Here is a 20,745-nt window from a genome sequence, read left to right as displayed (position 1 = left end):
AACTTTTTCACACGTTCAAACATTCTGTCTTTTCATATTTTTTTAAATACCCAGATCTCTCAATTTTTCTTATGTGAAAAAGTTGCTGGAGAGATGAACAGAGGGGTTCATTTACACCATAAGAGTCAGGCACCAGGAGGCAATGGCACTCACCAGAAGGTGCAAGAAGAAAGTTCTAGTTCTCTGCTCTGCTTTAATTCAGAGAAGGGATGTACTACAAAAGAGAGGGAGAAAGATCTCTCCATACATATTCCTGGCTTTAGGAAATGTCTGGGTTATCTGAAACTGATATTGAAGTCACTGGAGCAAACCTGGTTCAAGCAATTCAATTTGAGTAGAAATTCTGTCCTAGACTCAAAGAGCTTTTCCTATGCAAGCTGATAAAGTCCTGTGAAGAATTCTATGTTGAAAGCCTGCCATCTTTCATGAAAAACAATTCCCATTCAGTCATATTCTGCTTGTTTTAATATTTGTTTCATCCAGAATACTTTTCACCAATGTCATTTGCTTTCTGAGTTCATTCCCAGGGGATTTTGATGGTACTGATTTTGTAACACACTTTCAATAGGCATCCATCTTCTTAAACCATATTATTGACATGTTTGTCTATACAATGGAGATGTTCATAGAATCATAGAATCATAGAATGCTTAAGGTTGGAAGGGACCTCTAGAGATCATCTAGTCCAACCCCCTGCACACGCAGGGTCACCTAGAGCACGTGGCACAGGACTGCGTCCAAGCGGGTTTGAAGATCTCCAGAGAAGGAGACTCCACAACCTCTCTGGGCAGCCTGTTCCAGTGCTCTGGCACCCTCACTGTTAGGAAATTTTTCCTTAAGTTCCTGTGGAACTTTTGATGTTTCAGTTTGTGGCCATTACCCCTAGTTCTGTCGGTGGCCACCAGTGAAAAGAGACCAGCACCATCCTCCTCACTGCCTCCCTTGAGGTATTTATAGACACTGATCAGGTCCCCTCATGTTTAGAAGAATAATGTAATGATTGAAGGGTGAACAAAGTTAAATATTTGCTGAGAGTTCTGTCATAGTTTTGATAATTTTCTCGCCTGGAATGTGTTGTAGAAGAAGGGGTTTATAGGCCTTAGAATAATGCCTTTGCAATTTAAAAAGAATTTTGAAGTGAAAGAAAGAACCTCACTGCTGGTTCAATAGGTTGATCCACCAAATTTCCAGAAAAAAAATAGGTTAACACTTGACAATGTAACTTTCAACACAAAAGCTTTGGTTAGCCACAGCTTTCATAACTCAGGAAGCGCAAGGATCAAAAGCTAGTTGCCCAGAAATTGAACAGAAACTATGAGCTCATATCCTAAATTACATTTCTTATCACTACTTAACAAAAAGAAACGACGACTTAGTACACTCTTGCAAAAAGAACAATCCCCTGCTAATTTCAGACATATCACAGGATACTTAAGCAGATGTGTACATACACATACAGTGTGTGTATAAAGCAATGCTGACTATGAAGCTCGAAGTGCAAGCCTGGAACTCAGCCTCAGCTCTGCATTTACTGCTCTCAATTCACATGGCTGTGGGATCATGAAAGCTGCAATGTGTGCATAAAAGACGTGCATGAAGCATCACCCATCCTTGCATGGAACAAGTACATCTGTCTGCCTTTCCCAGAAGGTAGGAAGGACAGGAAATTCCTCCAAAGGCTTTCCCAGAGAAGTGGATAAAGAGGGACTAAATTGTACGTGTGAATCCTGGAAGTTTCTCACTTTAACCAATGCGCAGTGGATATTCTACTTTGTAGTCAGACAGAATGAACATACAGCAGCTATAACAGATATAAGTCAAATCAAATTTGGAGAAATTTCAAAACTTAGGAGAAGATCTAATCTGGAGGAGAAAGTTCTGTTATAGAATCTTGCAGCTATGCAGTTATTCAGCTTTCCTCTAGATCCAAATAGTACATACCAAACTCCAAGATACTGTTAAAGATACAACCACAATTTCAATAGAGCATGAAGGAAGATGAAGAACAATATGAGAATAAAACTTTACCATACCTCGGCAGGCTAGATACCTCAAATGTTTATTTTAACAAACTCATTCTTCTTCTGAATTATATTGTTCATTTTGAATACTTGAAAAGTTCCTATTTATTAAAGGTAAATAAATACTTGAAAGAAAAAGAAAAATTTCCATTAGCAATAATACACTTACAAACCATAACTAACAGGAAGACAAACAATCCATATTTGGCACAAAATACTGAAACTCTATTTATACCCTGATTCCCAGATGATTTAAACCTTCATTAGAAAATATACAACTGTTCACGCAGAACAATAGAAATATCTCATGTAATAAGAGTAAATTATATATGAATGAGAGCCAGACACCCTTTGACACGAGTTGATGAAACTCCTGGCTTCAGGCATACTTCTAAATTGGAAACCCTGTTGGGGTAGCTCCCCAGTAACAGAATAATGTAAGAGTAAAACCATATTATAAAGACTTACCTTACTGACAATTTTATGCCCAATTCACTAATGCTAATTTAATAAAATACCCTTGCAGAGTAGCTGCCTAGTGTCCCAGACTACATGTTCCAAAACTACAGTTAAGCAGCAGCTGGACTTCACTGAACTGATTGTCAGTGACTATTCAGTGACTGACAGTGCTTGCAAAGATCACAGGAAATATTTAGAAAATTACAGCATTTTAGTTATAGTTCTGAATTAGAATTGTCTTTTCATCTAATTCTGGAAGGAAAGTATGGCTGCAGGAACTGGGTTTCACGCAGAGGTTCGAAGTAGCTTATGGTCTTCCAAGTACCACAGAGATCCTCTTTAGGGCCTCTTAGTTGCACTTCCATCATCTTACATCTAAACAGAACAAAATATGTGGGGAAAACCAGAAAGGCAGTTTTAAATAGCTGGTGGGAAGAGGGAGTTCCAAAGAGGGGAAAGTAATCTCACCCTCTTGGAGAACGTTAAATGTTAACATGAGAGAAAGCTGTTTTTCTGCATTTTATCTGCGGGTCACTGGGATCTGCCTGTGTTCTCAGTACCTTTGGCTAAATGCTGCATAAATACTGCAACTGGGCAGTTGTTATGTACTGTAATTGCTTCCAAGAATTTGTAAAAGGTATGCCTGTAGTCTCTCACCACACAACCAATATTTCTAAGCTAGTAGGAGGTAGATTATATTTAAATAGTTAAACAAACACACATAAAAATAGGATTGCTTAGAGAAGCTACTAAAGGAGATTGATTTCTTGTTTTCAAAAGTACATGTATTCATGATATCACACAGTAGAATCTGATCTCAACTAGATATTAGTGATAAAATGGCCCTGCGTTTTATTATTTCTCCAAAATATTACCAAAAGAGCTAAGAAATTTCAACAAGTGTTCATTCTTGCTCCCCAAAAATAGAAGTAGTCTCTGATCATTTATCTCTGAGTGTGACTTTTGGGAACAGCATGGCAATATGACTTTTGTCAGATTAATGATTTAATATTAAATAAATGCAAAAGCATATATAAAACTCAAGTTGTCAGAGGGCTTTGACACATGGAAAGGTTACCACGCACCAGTTGCTGTGATTTAGTCAGTGTGCACACTTTTACTCTGTAAAAATGCTCAATGTGAGATAATTTAAGGCAGGCACAGAAACCCTGGTGTTTCTTGAAAAGCACAAGGTATTTATACCTCCTGTTACATGGTTTGCACATCTGCATAAATTTCCTCCAACTATCCATATTGCTGCTGTACTCACATCTGACTGGCAAATCACTAACCCTCATTGACAGTAGGATAACACATCACACCTTGCTGAAGTGTAAACATAGACAGTCACCATTGGGCAGCTGATGGACAATAACTTGTTCAGGTGTCAAGAATCAGAACTACTTTATCCTTGAGGAAACTTGGATATGATAGTCTGCCATTAAAGCTTTTAATTTTGCTCCATTTTTGTTTCAGCTCTGAATCGTGATGATGTTGTGACTATGTGGAAACTCTTGCTGGAGAACTGTTGTGATAAATGCAAAAATCTGCTGTGCATGCAACCCAAAGCAGAACATTTCTCATTCTTGTTTGTTTAGGTTTAACATGGAAGAAATATTATCTAACACTGTCCTTTGTAGAAAGGCCTTATTTGTACAAATATGTTCCCTAAAAAGCATAGGTTCTTAACTCCTATATGTGTGTATTTTAGATGTTTACATGATGATTTCTTAGATGTCTACTTTCCACTCAGTTACACTGGCACACTTTGGAGCCGGCGCTTGCTCTTGCAGTTTTACTGAGTCTTATTTTTTGCAATGCTCAGAGATGCTAACGTTTGGGTAGCTCAAATGTAGGATTTGTGCTAACTGCCCCCAGCAGAAGTTTTTCTGTTCATTCTCTCAACCCTCTGTATGTTCAACCAATTCCTGCATTTATGTTTCATAAATTAAAATAAATTTATTAGTTGTAGATGAAAGAGGAAAGAGTAAGAAAGAGTAAGAGCCTCAACGGACTTTATTTGGTAAATTTATATGGGGAATCTAAGTTTTGACTAAATAATAGACACTGATTTGAAGAGTTTGGAATGACAATAATCTAGGATGTGGAAACTATATGTATGGACTCATTTATGAGATTCTATACCTACGAGAATTTAGTTTATTCATAGTTTACAATTTTACAAAAAAAATCAACACCACTTTATTATTAAAAACATCAAAAATGTGTCTTTGGTAGTTATTAAGAATAGAAGAACATTCAAAATTTTAGTTTTTCACCAAAAATAACTTTCTTCTAAGATTTCATTTTATTACAGGATTTTTTTATTTGGGAAATTATTTCTAATAGCAGTTCCTACTTTCTCACTTAATGTTGACAATCGCGAAAATTTCATTGTTCCCATTGCTTCCTAAATTAAGTATCATTTGGTACAATGTTTGAAAATATTAATATAAACATATATTCAATGTAATGAACATATACTTCATGTATATTCAATGTAAGAACATATTCTAAATAAAGGGTTGCAGTATATTTTTAAAATCAATATACTTTTTCATTTGATCAAAATGAAAAATGTCAGAATTCCAAAAACAATAGGTTTTAAAATTCTCCATCACAGAAGATTTAGAGAATTTTCAACATAATTTTCACTATTTTAAAAAATATTGCAATTTCCCGTTTCTAGGCAAGGTCAGTATTTCTTTAATATAGGCTTTCCCTGAAGGTCAGTAGTTCTTTAATATAAGTAAGTTTTCACTGCATAGTAATACACTCTTTTCTGAAAAATACAGCTAATCAGAAAAAATGATATCAGGTGCATGAGTATTTAATACTATCATCTCACTTATGTCTATGCTAAATTGCTCAACAAACTCAGTGTTAGAGAGACTGGAATTTATACTTCCAAAGCAAAAGGCTTAATAAAATACAGAACAGGTTGAACCTCGTGCTGAGAATAAAAGCACGAGGACATACCATGAATGTGCTAGGCTGAAGTTTTTCTTCTGAGGGGTTGGATAATGAAACAGGTATTGTTTTCTCACTGCAAGAGATGGAAAACATGGATTCTAAACCAAGGAGCAGAGCGTTTTCTCCACCTTGGCAGGCCAGCTGTACATAACAGCAAGATCAGTCTATGTCTCCTGAATGGCATGTAGCTCTCAAGCAGCTCAAACGCGTCTCTTCTTCCAGGTATAGATCTCATAACCAACACTGTGCTCATCTGGAAATTGCAGGGTAGTAAAAATTGCCAGCTCTGAGAAGATGCAAGCCAACAAGGGCACAAGGGCCACAGAGGCCAGGATTACTCCAGGCTTTTGGAACTTACCTGCCACCCCAACTATGACCTGAAATGGAATGATGGGACCACAGGCTGCCTAACTTGCAGACATACAAAGATTTTAATACAAGAGATGCTAAGTTCAGAAAATGTGGACATCTCTGCTCTAGGAGGAGGATTCCCTCGAGGAGAGAAAAGATTAAGATATATACTATGACATGGCAAACAGAAATCAAAAAAGACTTATGGTATCATCACCATTTAGATTAAGGAATAAGGATTTAAGGTGGTAGACTGAAAATAGAAGAATGTGAAACAACTATCGAGAGCAGATTTCTGTAAGACGAAAAATAAACACTGCAAATTCTCTTCTGGCTCCTCTTTTCTTCACTGCATTCCCATGGCAGCTCCTGACTTTACACAAGGTCTTCATAATAAGTAAGCAAAAGTAATACAATGACTTTCTAATTATTCTTTCCAGGAAAAGCTAGCTACATAAGCAACTTGCAAAGATGTTAAGATTTTCTGTCTAAAATTAAAATTGTCCTAAACTTAGGCAAAGCTTGCCCCTCAAATAAATGTTTTAGTGATACGAAGATTCAGAAAATGCTTCAACAGCAATAACTGGGATGGACGCTGTGTTGTAATAATTTGGATACACTTGACTAATGCAGTTATTCGCAATGAGGTTGGCACAGTGCCCAAAGCACTGAGCAAACAAACACAGAAAGGCATTCGGTTTAGTACCTTCCTATACTGCATTAAGATTTTTGTTCAGTCCAGGGATATTGTGGCCACTATAGTATACTCTCTCAGCAAAAATTACTAAAATATATTTATATTTCTTTGTTAAATTCACCAATGTGTTTTATGTAAAAAATGCTGGTGAGGCACAAGCGTTTTAAATCAAATTAGTATGCAACATAAGGCAGCTGTGTATTCAAATGGGTTTTTAAGCAATTTGGTTGTTTTCTTTATAATAACAGGAAAGAACATTTTGATTTTGAAGGTGACAGAGGCAATATTACCAGAATTAAACAATCTGAATTAGCTTTTTCATGAAATGTAATATGTTTTATGCTTTTAGATGGGATGCTCCAGTGCTTTCAGATGAGCCTTTCACTGTCACAGTCAATGGCCAGGAACAGAATAAGCTCTGGAGGTAGGATTATCCTCAAATTTAATTTTTTTTAGAAGAAGCTAATGGCAAATGTTTCCAGCAAACTTTAGGTGCATCTACGGTATAACTAGAGAACCAAGACAAGATATTAAAAGAAAAGATAAGTATGAAATTAGTAAACAAAGTTTGACATTTTGCTTAGCCTGAATTTGATGTCTGAAATGAACATAGTTTCTAAAAAGCTAAAAATATATAAGCTAAATAGTTTTGTTTCAAATAGACCAGGAAAAAAATAATAGTAATTTATCATTCATAAGTAAAATACAATGTCAAATAAACATATCTTTCATATCTTTCAAATGCATTTGAATTTGTGTATCATGATAGCAATTTCTTCAGGGAGTAAATGTGAATTTGTTGATATGAGGACGAGGAAATTTTCTGTAAATATTCTAAGAAACTGCAGCTTGAATCAGATGTGAAAGGACACAACTTAGGAGATAATAATATTAAACACATTTCTATAGAATTTCTATATTTCTTATTACATATATAGTAAATATTTATATCTGAAAATAATATTTCTCTGGAAAATAATACAGTAATTTTATGCTTTACTTCATTCATTTGCTTTGGGATCATATGTACTGAATTTACAAGTAAAAAGATGAACATCTCTTCCTTAATGGTTACACACAATGCAAGTTCTCCAAGCAAAATCTGATTCTTTCTTTTTTGACGCTTCATCACAAAACCCGTTGCCACCAACCCTTCAATTACACCTGTGCTGATCTGTCTCTTCCAAGAAATCCACACAGATGGATCTGTATGTTCTTCTCATGAACTCAGTTGCCCTAAGGAAAACAGAATAAGGAGATGGAGAGTGCTACAGGAGACACAGTCTGCTAATAGAGAGTATTCTGTGTGTGCCTAAGACCTTAGCGTAGTGACCTATCTAAGCAGCATGACTTGATACTGCTCCTGGCGTATGTCTTGCAGTGGAACGGAAATTCAGGGACAGAATCACTAGTGGAATGGGATTATTTTTAGCATTTTTTTAAAGTAACTAGTCTGAAATTTGCAATGAAATGATGGCATGCTCACAGTCAGCTAAAGCTAAGGGATTTAAGAAGCTAATTCCTATTTCAAAAATTCTGGATAGACAATTACCGCATCTCTGCCATGAGATTACACTGGGCTTATCATGATTGCATGGCCATAGAAGGCTGCATGAGACATGCAAGTAGATAAGAAGGGTGGTTCTATTGTGGACATAGACTCTTGGAAGCATTTGCAGATGTTGCCAAGAATAGTGACAAAGCTCATAGATGTAAAAATAAGGTGTTCTTTAGGTTATGTAGTTTTAATAAAATCAATGTACTCATGGTCACAGAATAATGCATTGTATAGGCCTTATTTTAGACCACATAACCTTGAGATTTGTTTTCACACTTGTTTTATTGCAGTGGTATCTGTCTTCTGTGCCTGCCACAGCATGATTTTTTTTTTCAAGGAATTATTGAAGACAGCAGATTCCACCTGTGTTTTATCCACAAAAGAGTATTGGAAGAAGATGCACAGTCATGAGGACACTTGAAGAAGGGCAGTTTGGCTGCTGCCTCTGTACAGTCATTTTGAGAATCTTAGGAACAGAGAAATGCATTTGGAAGCAATTCAAGGAAACAAGTGCGTTCATAGAGGAATCGATACTGAACTTCCCAATAGAAAAGCAAGAGGAAAGTCTTGAATTATCTGCTAGTACACCAATACACAAATCAGATTGCTGCTGTTCAAAATGTTTGGGATTCCTTCTGCCCACTATGGTCACTCAGTTCAGCTAAATTACTCTAACTATACATTTCAGACACCAGACAGACAGCACTTATCTATCCATGTTTCAATGCTCACAATTACAAAAGAAAACAAACAAACAAACAACAACAAGGCAACCTTTGAAATATGATCCAAAAAAAAATCCATAAAGGAAAGCAACACACAGTTATTAGATTCTCTTTCCTTACAAGTCTGTATTTCCAAGAACTAAGGTAAAGAGTCCGATAATAGAGGCTCTGCAATCTGGGAAAAGATGCAGAACACTCTGGAATATGTCAAGACAGAAAGAATTATTAAGAAAACTTCAGGTCATTAGTGTTAACCAGATTTTTTTTGCAAGAATATTACTAGAAATAATGATACGGGACAGGATTACAAGACATTTAGAAATGGGTGATTTAGTTAGGGACAGACAGCATATATTCACTAAAGGTAAATTGTGTCTGACAAATTAGCCCGAATCTGATTATTTTAATGTTCCATTGGTGAAGGAACAAATTAGTGTCTGTAATTTATCTGATTTTCAAAACTATATTTGATGTTTGCCACAAAAGAGACCTAGTTTACAAAGGGGGAATTATGGGCAGTTTTATTGAAATAGAGTGAAAATTATCTCAGGAAAATGAAAGAGCATGTCAATTAACAGTAACACTTCAGGTGGAAAAAGGTATACAATCAGCAGTCAATAAGCACCACTTTACTTGACCTATTACACAAATTGTGTGAAATCAATGTCAAGAAAGCCTAGATTTAGTGGTAAAATATATTAGGAATAACAAAAATACATTGAGTTTCTGAGAAATGGATTGTAAAGCTACATCAACAGTTTATATCTGAAAATTAGAACAGTTCTAGTGCTTTTCTACACTAATTTCCCACCCTTTTTTAGCATTCAGACATTCATTCTTCAACTCAGCAAATCCTTTTCAGAAACTGTGAATAATTTTTCTTAAAGGCTAGCTATTCTTTAAATATTTGTATGATAAATGTATTCCTACAAATCCGAAAGCCTGGATTTAACTCTAGTCATCCTCAGATTTGAATTTGAGATCACAGATTGATGTGCCACAGCTGCTCCTTTGAGAACTGAATTTCTCACTTAGGCCACTGTTTTATCTGTCTTTGGCTTGTGGCAAAAACATATCACGGTCACAAAAAAACATGTTTCTATCTTACGGGCCAATTTGATCAGGACAATAGACATAATTCCTTCAGTCAAGCAAGAAAAAGTGGCTTGTTTTACATTTTTTGGTTTAGCTTGTAATAAACTATTTACCTTAATGCATCCTTAACATTGTTCAGGGTGTACTTAGACTCAGCATTAAAATGGTTTGGTTTAGGTCCTATTGACATATATTTTGATCCCATGTTAACTTTATAACTAGGATGTATAAAGACCTCTTTGCATCTTCTTTGAGAATGGATACTGTGGAATTACACACTTCCTCTGTTCCTTTCTCACTCCTAATTAGATGGTATCAGTTTGCCTATGAAGCTGATCGGTTACTCCAAAACCATTGCCACTACAGAGTGGTTGACAGTCATCATCTCTGATTTACATCAAGAAACAGCAACAGGCTACAAACACCTGTCTGCATCTTTTGAATTTGAAGGTTGATACGATTAGTCCACTAAGAGATGGGCACATGCATAAATACTGCAAAACACCTTATGAGGAAGCAAGGAGCAAGCTAGCTATATAGAAATGCATACATAATTTTATCTTAATAGAATAAAGTTAGCTTTTCTTTTCTTTTTATTTATAATTATTTGTATCTGTGTTGTCACTTTAAGATATTTTGAATTAGTGTCCTCAACCTGACTTAACCTGATTTTAGATAAGGGCAATTTAAAGGAGCTGGACACAGGTACTCTATACTGAAAGGAAGGGAGGGACACTATAAGTCAGGCCCCTGGGACACCATAGCAAATATTCGAGGACCAGACCATAATTTCACTGTATCCAGAATATCCTTACATGTGCTTCATATAGGAGTGCCTGAACAAGGAGAATTGACTTCCAGTGGACTGCAGATGTCCTTGGAAGATCCCTTGACATGCAATAAGATAGAGCAATAAATGCCTGAGCCCTGAAAATCAGGAGGGATTGGCATACAGTCATCCCAGGGTTAACGGTACTCACTTGAGAACCAGGAGACTCAATTTTGCATTTTTCACTCAGTCTCATTCAGAGGTTTGAAAGAAGGTGTCCTGTCTTCGAGGGACATGCCCAGCCCTGGACTTTACATTATTCTGGGGTTGCTTCCCTCAGCACCGTTGAAGAAGCTGCTGCTTTTCAGCATAACTTCAATCTTTTGGAGCAGGATTCTGCTGTTAGGTGAACACCCTAATGCCTCTCTCATTCTTTATGTCTATTCTAAAACTGCTTAATTATTCACAGCGTGTGATAATACCTTGAGAAAATGAGGCAGATTCAGCCAAGGGTAATTTGTAACCTGGTTATACAAATGGGTGTTCTTGGGAGGAGACGGCATTTCACTTCAAATCAGACTGAGAAGATTCTTGAACCTGCTGAGCATGTGATTTAGTGATATTTAAGTGACGATGGGTTCCATCTACTCCCATCTCCCTTTGCTAAAAAAAAAAAAAAAAAACTAATGCCTTCTCTAAATCTACCCATGGGTTTCCAAATACCCTTTGTTTTTCATCAAAACAAACTGAAAATTATTGGAAATGAAATTATTGTTTCCTCCAACCTCAAACATTTCTCTTTCTTGTACTCTATACTCTGAACATGCTGGTTTCAGATTAGCTTGAAAAAGATTTCAAGAATTCTTGGTAACTATTTCTAACTAAAAACTTCACCATTCACTGCTACACCCTTCACTGATGGTACAATCAACCAGATTACAGCAGACTGCCCTTCTATTTTATACAATAATTTTATATTGCAGTGTCTTCTAGAGTTTCATTATTTTAAAATAATAACAATTAAGGAATACAGTACAACTCACCTATTAATGCTGCTGTGCAGACACTTAATCTCAAAGATACCATTATTAGGTACTACTTTTAAATACCCCAAGGAGCAATAACAAAGTCTCCAGTGTTGCAAATAAATGCCAGTACCTAGCAGTGAATAGGAAAAATGAATAGCAGTCTGGCTCGCTGTCACCAGGAGACAGAATAGGAACTAGAACAGTATGATGGACGCAGACATTGTTTTACTGACAAGAATCAATATCCACAATATTGGTAATTTAGTATTTTTCTTGTGTGGATCCCCGCTGCATTTCTGGTTCAAGATTATTCTTGGGAAGCATCAGTACTTGGGTACTTTGGCATCAGTTTGCACCACTGGGCATGACTGTATCTGCACTGGCAATGGTGGTACATCAAGCTCCTCATTTTCTATTCTGTTGGCCTATTGACTTTCTAAATAATGCTCAGAAATGTTAGTGGCTAATATCCCGCAGGGGTAAGGAAAGCACTGTGAGTAAACACTTGCTTGGGAGACCATAACTTGATGAACTCCTTGCAGTTTTCATATATTCTCTACTTATTTTTTCAGGTCAGGGATTTTCACCTGAGAGAGGAGGAGGCACATATAATTAAAAAAATAAAACAAAAGCAAACCAAAACTAATAAAACAAAACAAATTTCTCTGTTCCTTTCACACAAACTTTGTGTGCCTCAGTCTGTTAGTGTAATACTTTCCAAGAGCATCCTGGTGCACTATAGAGCACTACAGTCTAGTTTCCTTGTTATGGTCACGAGAAAACCCACAGATCCTATGAAGGGTGCTTTGTCTGTATCTCAGTATTAATACTTTTAGGACACAGTTGGAACAGAAGACAGGAACACCTGCACTTGGTGTGTTCCCTTCCCAGTTCCATGAATATGTGCAATATTGCATGGTTCAACACCTAGGACCTGGTGCCCATCTGCACCACTGAACTGTCAAGCCTTGCATAACCAGCAGCAAGCCTGACATTGTCTCAAGAATAAGACACTCACTCTTTGGCTCAGATGTGGAGCTGAGCAGCTTTTATTTTGAACAACATCATGGCCACATTATCACAGAACAGAGTTTCATGGCTTTTAACATGAAGAGGAGCCCACAGTGCCAGAACACATAAATAAGAACATTTATAACATGCCTGACAGCCATAGTGCTGTCACATTTATAAATATTTCCTACACCCAACACCTAAGATGACTATTCTACTTGCTTATCTCGTAAGACAGAATATTATCCATATGGTCAAACTTCAAGGTAAGCAAACTGCTGATAGCATTAACAGTTTCCTTGAGACCATTATGTACGCAGAACTACATTCCCCATATAAATTCCCTCTTTATATGAGGCTTCCTATTAAATGATTAGCTAATTACTGTATATGATGGCATGATAGAGTGGGTATAGGGTTGGAGCTGGCCAGCATAATGTTCTTTTTTTTTTTCCCCCACGGGCTTATGTGAAAGAAAATGCAAAACATCTTTTTGTGTAACCAAAAGCTTGGAGTTTTTTCAGAAACACGCATAATACTTCTACAATTAAACATATTCTCTGGGATCTCTGGTGGTTTCAAAGGTTGTTAAGTTTCACAAGTGTTTCAAGGTCATGGTCAGTAGTGAAAACTGAACAGAGTAATGCTAGTTAGAAAAATGACATATTAAAACTTCTAGGCTTCTCATCTTTATAAGAAAGAAAATCCAAACTCCTCTATGCCGTAGGTCTTTCCCATCTCCAAGTCTATCAGAGAGGTTGCTAACCCTAAACTCCAGGTACTGAGTTGTGAACCAGTGTGCAAGCTGCTCAGCTCCGTGGGCTGCAGCTGCCAAAGGCCAAATCTCCACCTGACTGCATCGGAGTTCCCCAAAACCAGACAGCTGAGAACCGTCACACTTCTTCCAGCTAATTCTATCTGAGGCCACACTTGCCAATCATATGGTTGTAATCCTTCCTAAGCTCAAAGGTTTAGAAGGTGCAATAGGAAGTTTTTACCAGTTTCTCAAATAATCAGTTTGCATAACAGGCTGCATTAATCTTATATGTAAACCTATTAAGAACTTTTAGTTTTCCAAGCATGGAAAATGTAGGCCTAATAAGTCTTTAACATAAGTACCCTTAATAAGGCATTTGAGATAAGTTACATTGTAGGTGTGCTTTATAATGCTGAAAGATTCTAATAACTTTGTTTAGGAGATAAAAAGGAAAGCAAAAAGTATGATTTTTATTAAGTTAGAACATTTGATTTTTTTTTTTGCTGGAAGGCTTTTTGGTTGGTTATTAAATGCTAAGTCAAAGCTATTTTGACACCAAATATTTTTATACTTTTTTTCTGTAAGATTAAGCTGTAACACTGTGACCTTAATGATGCTCTTAATGTAAATTATGAAGTAAATGTGAATGAACATGAATTTATGTAGCTAATAAGAAAGTAAATCTCAAAACTATTAATCCATGTGGTTAAAAATGAATATGTGAAGTGGGTAAACTAAGATATATATAAAACTTTGAACTTTTCTGTGAGAAGATATATCCTGCACCATTCTACCTGGCTATTCTATATGCAAACAAGAGAAAATAAGAGGTGAAAGAGAAACAATTGTTTTCTGAATAAAAGGTATTCTGTCTGTTGGTTTTTGATTAAATAAATATGTGACTCATAGTAAAAATTTTAGCTTGACTGCTAAGTGTTACCAAAGAAACAAGTGCTACGTAGAATTTAAATCAAGACATGTATATAGTACAGAAAACTTAGAATGTTATGATTAGATATAACTGTTGCAAAGCTAAACCTTGTAGTGGAGGAATATTTTAGTGGATACATAACAGATGATGATTTCTGCTTCTTGTCTGTTTAACTCAAAGGCTGACATTAAATCCTTCTGAGCATTGACTCCTTCCTCCTAGAAGCACTAGAGCACTGACCTGCAGTCAGACTTGCTCATTTTGTGAAATCGAGGTCTGTGCCGAATGGCAGCTCCAGTTGTATTCCAAGCTTGTCTGCTCTAAAAAATGTGAACTACTACAGGTACTTGGGATAATCTGATTTGTCTTTTTGGTCCTGAAGTCTCAGGTAGTCTCTGAGTAAGAAAAGGGGGAAATTATCCTTACAGTACCTAAAACTATGAGGAGGAGAAAGTAGTTTTTCGTATCTTTTCACCAGAAACATAATAAAATGCTCAATTTTATGGAGAAATAATCCTAAATGGACTATCAAATTTCGGTATTCCTTTCAGATAAACAAAGAGATTTCACTTTCTGCAAGTGGACACCATCTTCTGGGAAAGGGTAGGATCCAAACAACGGTTAGGTCCTACCAGATGCTACGTTCTGTGACTGCTTCTGCATTCTGCCAGTCAACTCTAAATGGATGGCTGGGGCAATGGGTGGCAAACAGAGGGGACGCTGCCTGCTCCCTACGTTAGCTCAGCAGAAATGAATCTCTTCTGCTATCAAATGAATAGTTTGATTTTACTACCTGTTCAATTAGTTTTCTGATTAAATCACTTGAACTTATTGAGCTATTGATTCGCATTTAATTATAGCATTAATTTGATCTTTATAGTTTAACTATAATTACCCCTATGATTTTTTTTGTATTTGCATAATAAAAAGCTAAAGATCTGTCTTTTTTTTCTCATGTTTCCATGAGAAGCTAGTTACTCTGTCAACCTATAACAATTCAAAACTCTGAAGATAGAAATAACGCAAGTGAAAAGCTTTGTAAAACACATATTTTTGCTATTCAGACAGTGTCTAGTCTGCAATGTTTACAAAAAATGTTGACTCCATTATCCATTTCCATTCCTAATCAAAAAGATATATAAACTGCTTAAAAATTTATAAAAAAGATAAAAATTGTATTTGTTTTTTGACAATTGTCATTCCTTTCACACTGAAATTTTAATAGTTTATTATTTACTTATAAGTTGTAGGAAAATGAAAATGGCAACCTACGGTTCTAATGCTTTTGTCAAAACGTCACGTTTTTGCTATTACTCTTGCAAAGACAAAAAACAATACAAGATCTCCACCTATGTGAACTGAATAAGTGAAAACACAATCTAATATAACAAAATAACAAACACATAAACCAAACAAATAGCAAAAAAGAGATATTTTAATTTATTTTTAAAATAGCAGTCTTTTTAGTAGGACCAATAATTAGAACAACATAGGAACAGAAGCTATTAACTACAAAATTATATCTGTCTATTGTGTTAAGTTTATTTTAGATTCTGTTTCCCATTTCAAAAATAAGGACTTTAATTTAAAAAAAAGGAAAACAAAAAAAAAACCTCACAGATATGCAACAAGCTGCACGTAGAAAGATCCAAAAGGGTTCAGAGTGAGAAACATGCATGAGAAAGACATGAAAATATGCTATCTATAATAGAATAAAAACCTTCACTCAACTTGCATGAGTTTTCATATCAAGTATGCTACAGCAGTCTTTTGATTCTAGTATGAAGCTATAGTAAGGATCATTGCACTAATGCATGAGGATTTGTGATAATGTTGCAGAAATTTTACTGTCAAAACTGAACTGCAGTGTAATGACTTTTGTTATCATGGTTTCTAATAACTATTCAGCATGAATTGACCCTACATATGTTTTACTGCAGTAATATGTCACTTATTCAGGAAGTAAAAAAAAGGAAACAGAAATCAATAGACCCCTCCACACACACTCTCTTAATGTAATATAACCATTTGAAGATGGCAGGTCAGGAATATGAGAAATATTTTATTTATATTTTAAAACAATTTAATTATTTAATTTGCAGAGAGACTATTTTAAAATAAAACTTACATGAACCAAAACAATTATCATCAGATTTTTGTAAGACTGTACCAATTGCAATGCTATAGGCAGATTCAGGCAAATATGTTCTTAAATATAAAGTCTTCTTGCACCTCTGCATTTGGGAACCAATACTAATTTTTCCGTGCCAACGTCTGCAATACAATCATGAATGTTTTAACACCATACATTGGAAGCATCAAAGTTTACTCATCATACAGATTTTCTAAATGGCCAAGTTTCAAAGACTGAAAGATTGCCCAGTGTCAAAAGAACGGCTTAGGAATAATTAGTTTGGTATTCATATATATTCCACTAATAGGCAAGCCCATGGAATTTTTTAGAGAAATTACTGACTTATATCTGCTGGAGAGAGGCTGCATAAACCACTTCATATTGATAAAAATGTACTGTTACTTTTTGTTTTTCATTTTGATGAAAAAAACGAGCCATCACCCACCTTCCCACATATCATTCAATGTTATGTTCTAATGCCTTTCTTTTTGCCATTTCTCCAGCTAAATGTTTTCACAGTTGTTCTTCATCTTCCTCTCTCTGCTTTTTTTCTCTTTCTTTTTTTTTTTCCTTTCTTTTTTTTCCTGGGAAGCCTTTTCATTCTACCAATTCCTTTCTCCCTCACAATAGTTTTCAAGCTGGATTGCCTCATCTAAGTTCCTCTCTTCAACAGGCCGCTGCTGAAAATCAAGTCTGTTTCTCAAACATGATTTTGAGTGGTTTTCTTTGAGCAAGTGCTATTGCTCAAAAGCAAGACTTTTTTTGTAACATCTGAGGCTTGTGGAGTATGACTAAGGAAAGGCTTTTTTGGCTTCATCTCCTCAGACAGCCTCTTGACAAGGATTCAACATGCCACAGGGCCAAACAGAACAAATTTCATCCAATTAACAATCTAAGTGGAGAGAATGTGAGAAAGAAGCTAACTAAATATAATCCAGCAGTTACATTACTACTCATCTGGATATTGGAGACTCATATTTGTGTACTTATTTAAACAATGCAAATTTGTAACTTGAGTATCTTCCACGAGGCTACCACCTCTCGTGGCGTGTTAGGCTCTCCTTAAATACCCAAAGGAAATGTTATGGGCACAGCCCCTATACACAGCAATCTGGATGTCCTCTGTTCCCTCAGTCCAGCTTCTTCGGCGCTCAGGAGCTCACAAAGTCATGACAAGACACTTGATGTTACCCCGTGTTATCTCACCCATCATCAAAGTGCAGGCCAAGCAAAGCAAGTACTTAAAAGCTCAAAGCAAACCTATTAATATAGCTATGGCAGCTGCTATATCCAGTTAAAATTATTCTAAACAACATAAAAAATAGGAGTTTGCCTTTTATATAAATATATATTTTTAAATAGCTTGTAATTTGGAGTGCATTATATATATATATATGTATGTATAAAGGGAAGAAAGTTTTTGAGGAACGATGAGTACACTTTCTTCTTGAATGTTCATGTCATTGTGATGCATTTGTACAGTACAGCAACTAGAAAAATCATTACACTGACACTCCCACAGAATTGATTTTCTGTTGCAGTTGTAATTTAATTATTAGCAAAGCCTGAGAGGAAAATATACTTTCTTTTTATAAGAAGGTATATTTCTGTAACCACTTTTTCTCTTTTTGTCAAAATTACTAAATACTTTCTCTATGGGATAACGGCAGAAGTGTTTTGCTTTTATAGTTGGACTAGTTATTCATTTAAAACAGATTTATCAAAAAGAAAATTAGATCAGTTGTAACTGTAATGCAATTCTCAAATTAATATTGTGCACAGAATTTCTCTTCTTCATACATACACCTATGCTAAATGGCACAGAGGACTGCCAGAAATTCCAACTATTATCATTGCTAATCTCTATCACAAGCCAGGCTCATGTGGTATAATGCTGATTACAAGTTCCTGCAGAACAGCAACACGCACATAACCATTTCCTTCAGGAACAAGATTTTAAAAAGCCAGACAAATGATTATGTTGCACTGCTGATGAAACTAGATCCTGTTGGTATTACATTGCAATTTTGCTATATTTTACTATGTTTATTTTATTGTATTTAAATTGCAAGTGAAAAAAGCAATAATATATACCAATCCATTTGCAATTTCCTTTGCTTCCAGACTACACCATTGAGATGTATGATAATATGGTCCATATATGTCCAGAAAAGCTAAATTTGAGTAGGAAATCTGTGTCAAAAATATTACTAAGACATCCTAAATTTGAAGAACACAGAAGACATATTCTTACACCCGGAGAGACAAAAGTTTCAGATGGCAGCCTAATATAGACACATTTTTGTTTAGATACTGTTAACATAGTATACCTTAATTCTCTATTCAGGGAAAATACATTCAATTTGTTCTATAACCCTAGCTGTTTTAAGAAAACATTTTGATACTCCTAGTACTGCTCTACTATAGTACTGACAAAATATAATTGACACTCATTTGGTGAAGACAGATAAGAGAAAATTTCCCACGTTTTTGATATAGTAAATCTCCAACTTGTTCTCCAAAAATAGTTAGCTTATTAATATATGCTTTAAAATGGTTTTGTTTTTGAAAGGGCTATATAGGCTATTTTGGAAGGCATTTTCTTATTGATATTCATCAGCAGCAAACTTGATACTCTGAATTTCAATAGATAAACTCTGATGATATATCAGGAAATGAGCACCTGATGATAATGCATACGATGGACCAATAAAAGCGAAACTTTAGTAAATAATTTGGATTTGACAACTCATTTAAATATTTGCAAAACTCTACACTGTACTTTTAGATAAAGGGCTAAAATAGGAATGTATCAGGACCTGATTCGAACCTAAATGACCTAAGTTGGAAGATTCTTACCTGAAACTGTTGATGTGAATTTAAAGCTTGCAGGAACAAGAATGATTTAAATGTATACTAATTTTCAAAAATACCAAAGTGAAAGACAAACAAAGAACAATAAGACTAAAATATTTGAAATACATATTTGTACTGTTTATATTGGATAGTGATAAACTCATGTTTTGAAAGCTACCTATACACATAAATCATCATTAAAAAAGACTTTTTGCAAGAATATGCAATAGTTAGATATTGCCACAACATTTTTACAACATGTCACTTGATTCATACTTTTAAAAATTAAAAATATATACCTATCTTTCTAAATGTAAATTTAGTCAGCTACCATTAGATCTGGTCACTATGCCTCCACCTTATTCATTAAGTATTGTATTTTCACTATTTTGTAAATTAAAGGCTTACGCAGCCTGACCAGAGCTGTCATAAAACTTACAATTCCCAAAAAGACTTCTATGGAGAAGTTATATGGAATGCTAAGGTACAGTTTAATTACTGGATGATATAACTAGACACAAAAATAAAAACATTTCATGTTCAACAGAGAATTATGAATTCTTGAATAATGAAATATGAATATCTTACATGAAATACTCTTTAAAAATAATAAAAAAGCAAATACAGAATGGAAAATAAAACGTTTAAGACAAGAATTTGTAGGGATTACTAGCACATATTCTACTGTTTTTAAGGAACTGAATTGATTAGATTAGAGAGAAGGGAAATGACTGCAGAATTGACTGAGTTATATTAGCATTTTACCTGATGATGATCTCTAACTGCAGCTTCCACTTTGATTCTACTGTCATAAAGTACTGTAAGGTTTTCTTTATCATTTAAGTAGTGGTTCTGAAAGATTTGATATTCTTGAGCTAACCACAGATTTTCTTTAATGATTTCCTCTAGAGTAGCCTAAAAAGAAAAGGAATTAATTACATTTCCTGAAATTGTCCTTTCTAAAAAATAATATTTTAGATCACTTCTGCAATTTTCTTGACTCAGTCAGTTATGAAGATCTGCAAAACATAGATGACGGGTTTATGGCTCCACTGAAATCAATGGGAAACCTGAAATGAATTTAAAGCAAGTAAGCTCTGATGAGGAGGGTGGCCCAATAAACCCTCCCATACAGTTAGTTAAACATTGCAACTTCAGAGACATATTTACAACTTTTTAAAATTTAACATTGAAGTTCAGCACTGAATACCTGGCTTTCACATTTCAAAATCTTTTTTTTTTCAAATCCATGTTGTATATATGCCTTTAAAATAAATAATTTAAATGGTGCTTCATGCTAGTGATGACAGTGCTACCTGGTGGAGAGGAGATGCACAAAAGGGACCAACTCACTAACTCGAAACTTAATGAATTTACATA

General features: G+C 35.2%; 1 protein-coding gene across 1 annotated transcript in view; it reads right to left on the bottom strand.

The window, feature by feature from the left end:
* The window catches only part of LOC148591984 (coiled-coil domain-containing protein 178-like), a 58,964-nt gene extending 38,712 nt beyond the window's left edge, over positions 1 to 20,252 (bottom strand). The window contains exon 1 of the mRNA XM_088536350.1: positions 20,131 to 20,252. The gene's annotated coding sequence lies outside the window, so the exon portion shown is untranslated. The remainder of the gene's footprint in view (positions 1 to 20,130) is intronic.
* Between the last annotated feature and the right edge of the window lie 493 nt (positions 20,253 to 20,745).

The sequence above is a fragment of the Tinamus guttatus genome, unplaced genomic scaffold (assembly GCF_059628265.1).
Source record: "Tinamus guttatus ecotype Peru unplaced genomic scaffold, ASM5962826v1 Tinamus_guttatus_pri_ptg000659l, whole genome shotgun sequence".
Classification (NCBI taxonomy): domain Eukaryota; kingdom Metazoa; phylum Chordata; class Aves; order Tinamiformes; family Tinamidae; genus Tinamus; species Tinamus guttatus.
Note: the sequence above shows the minus strand (reverse complement) of the source record. Positions and strands in the feature narration are given on the sequence as shown.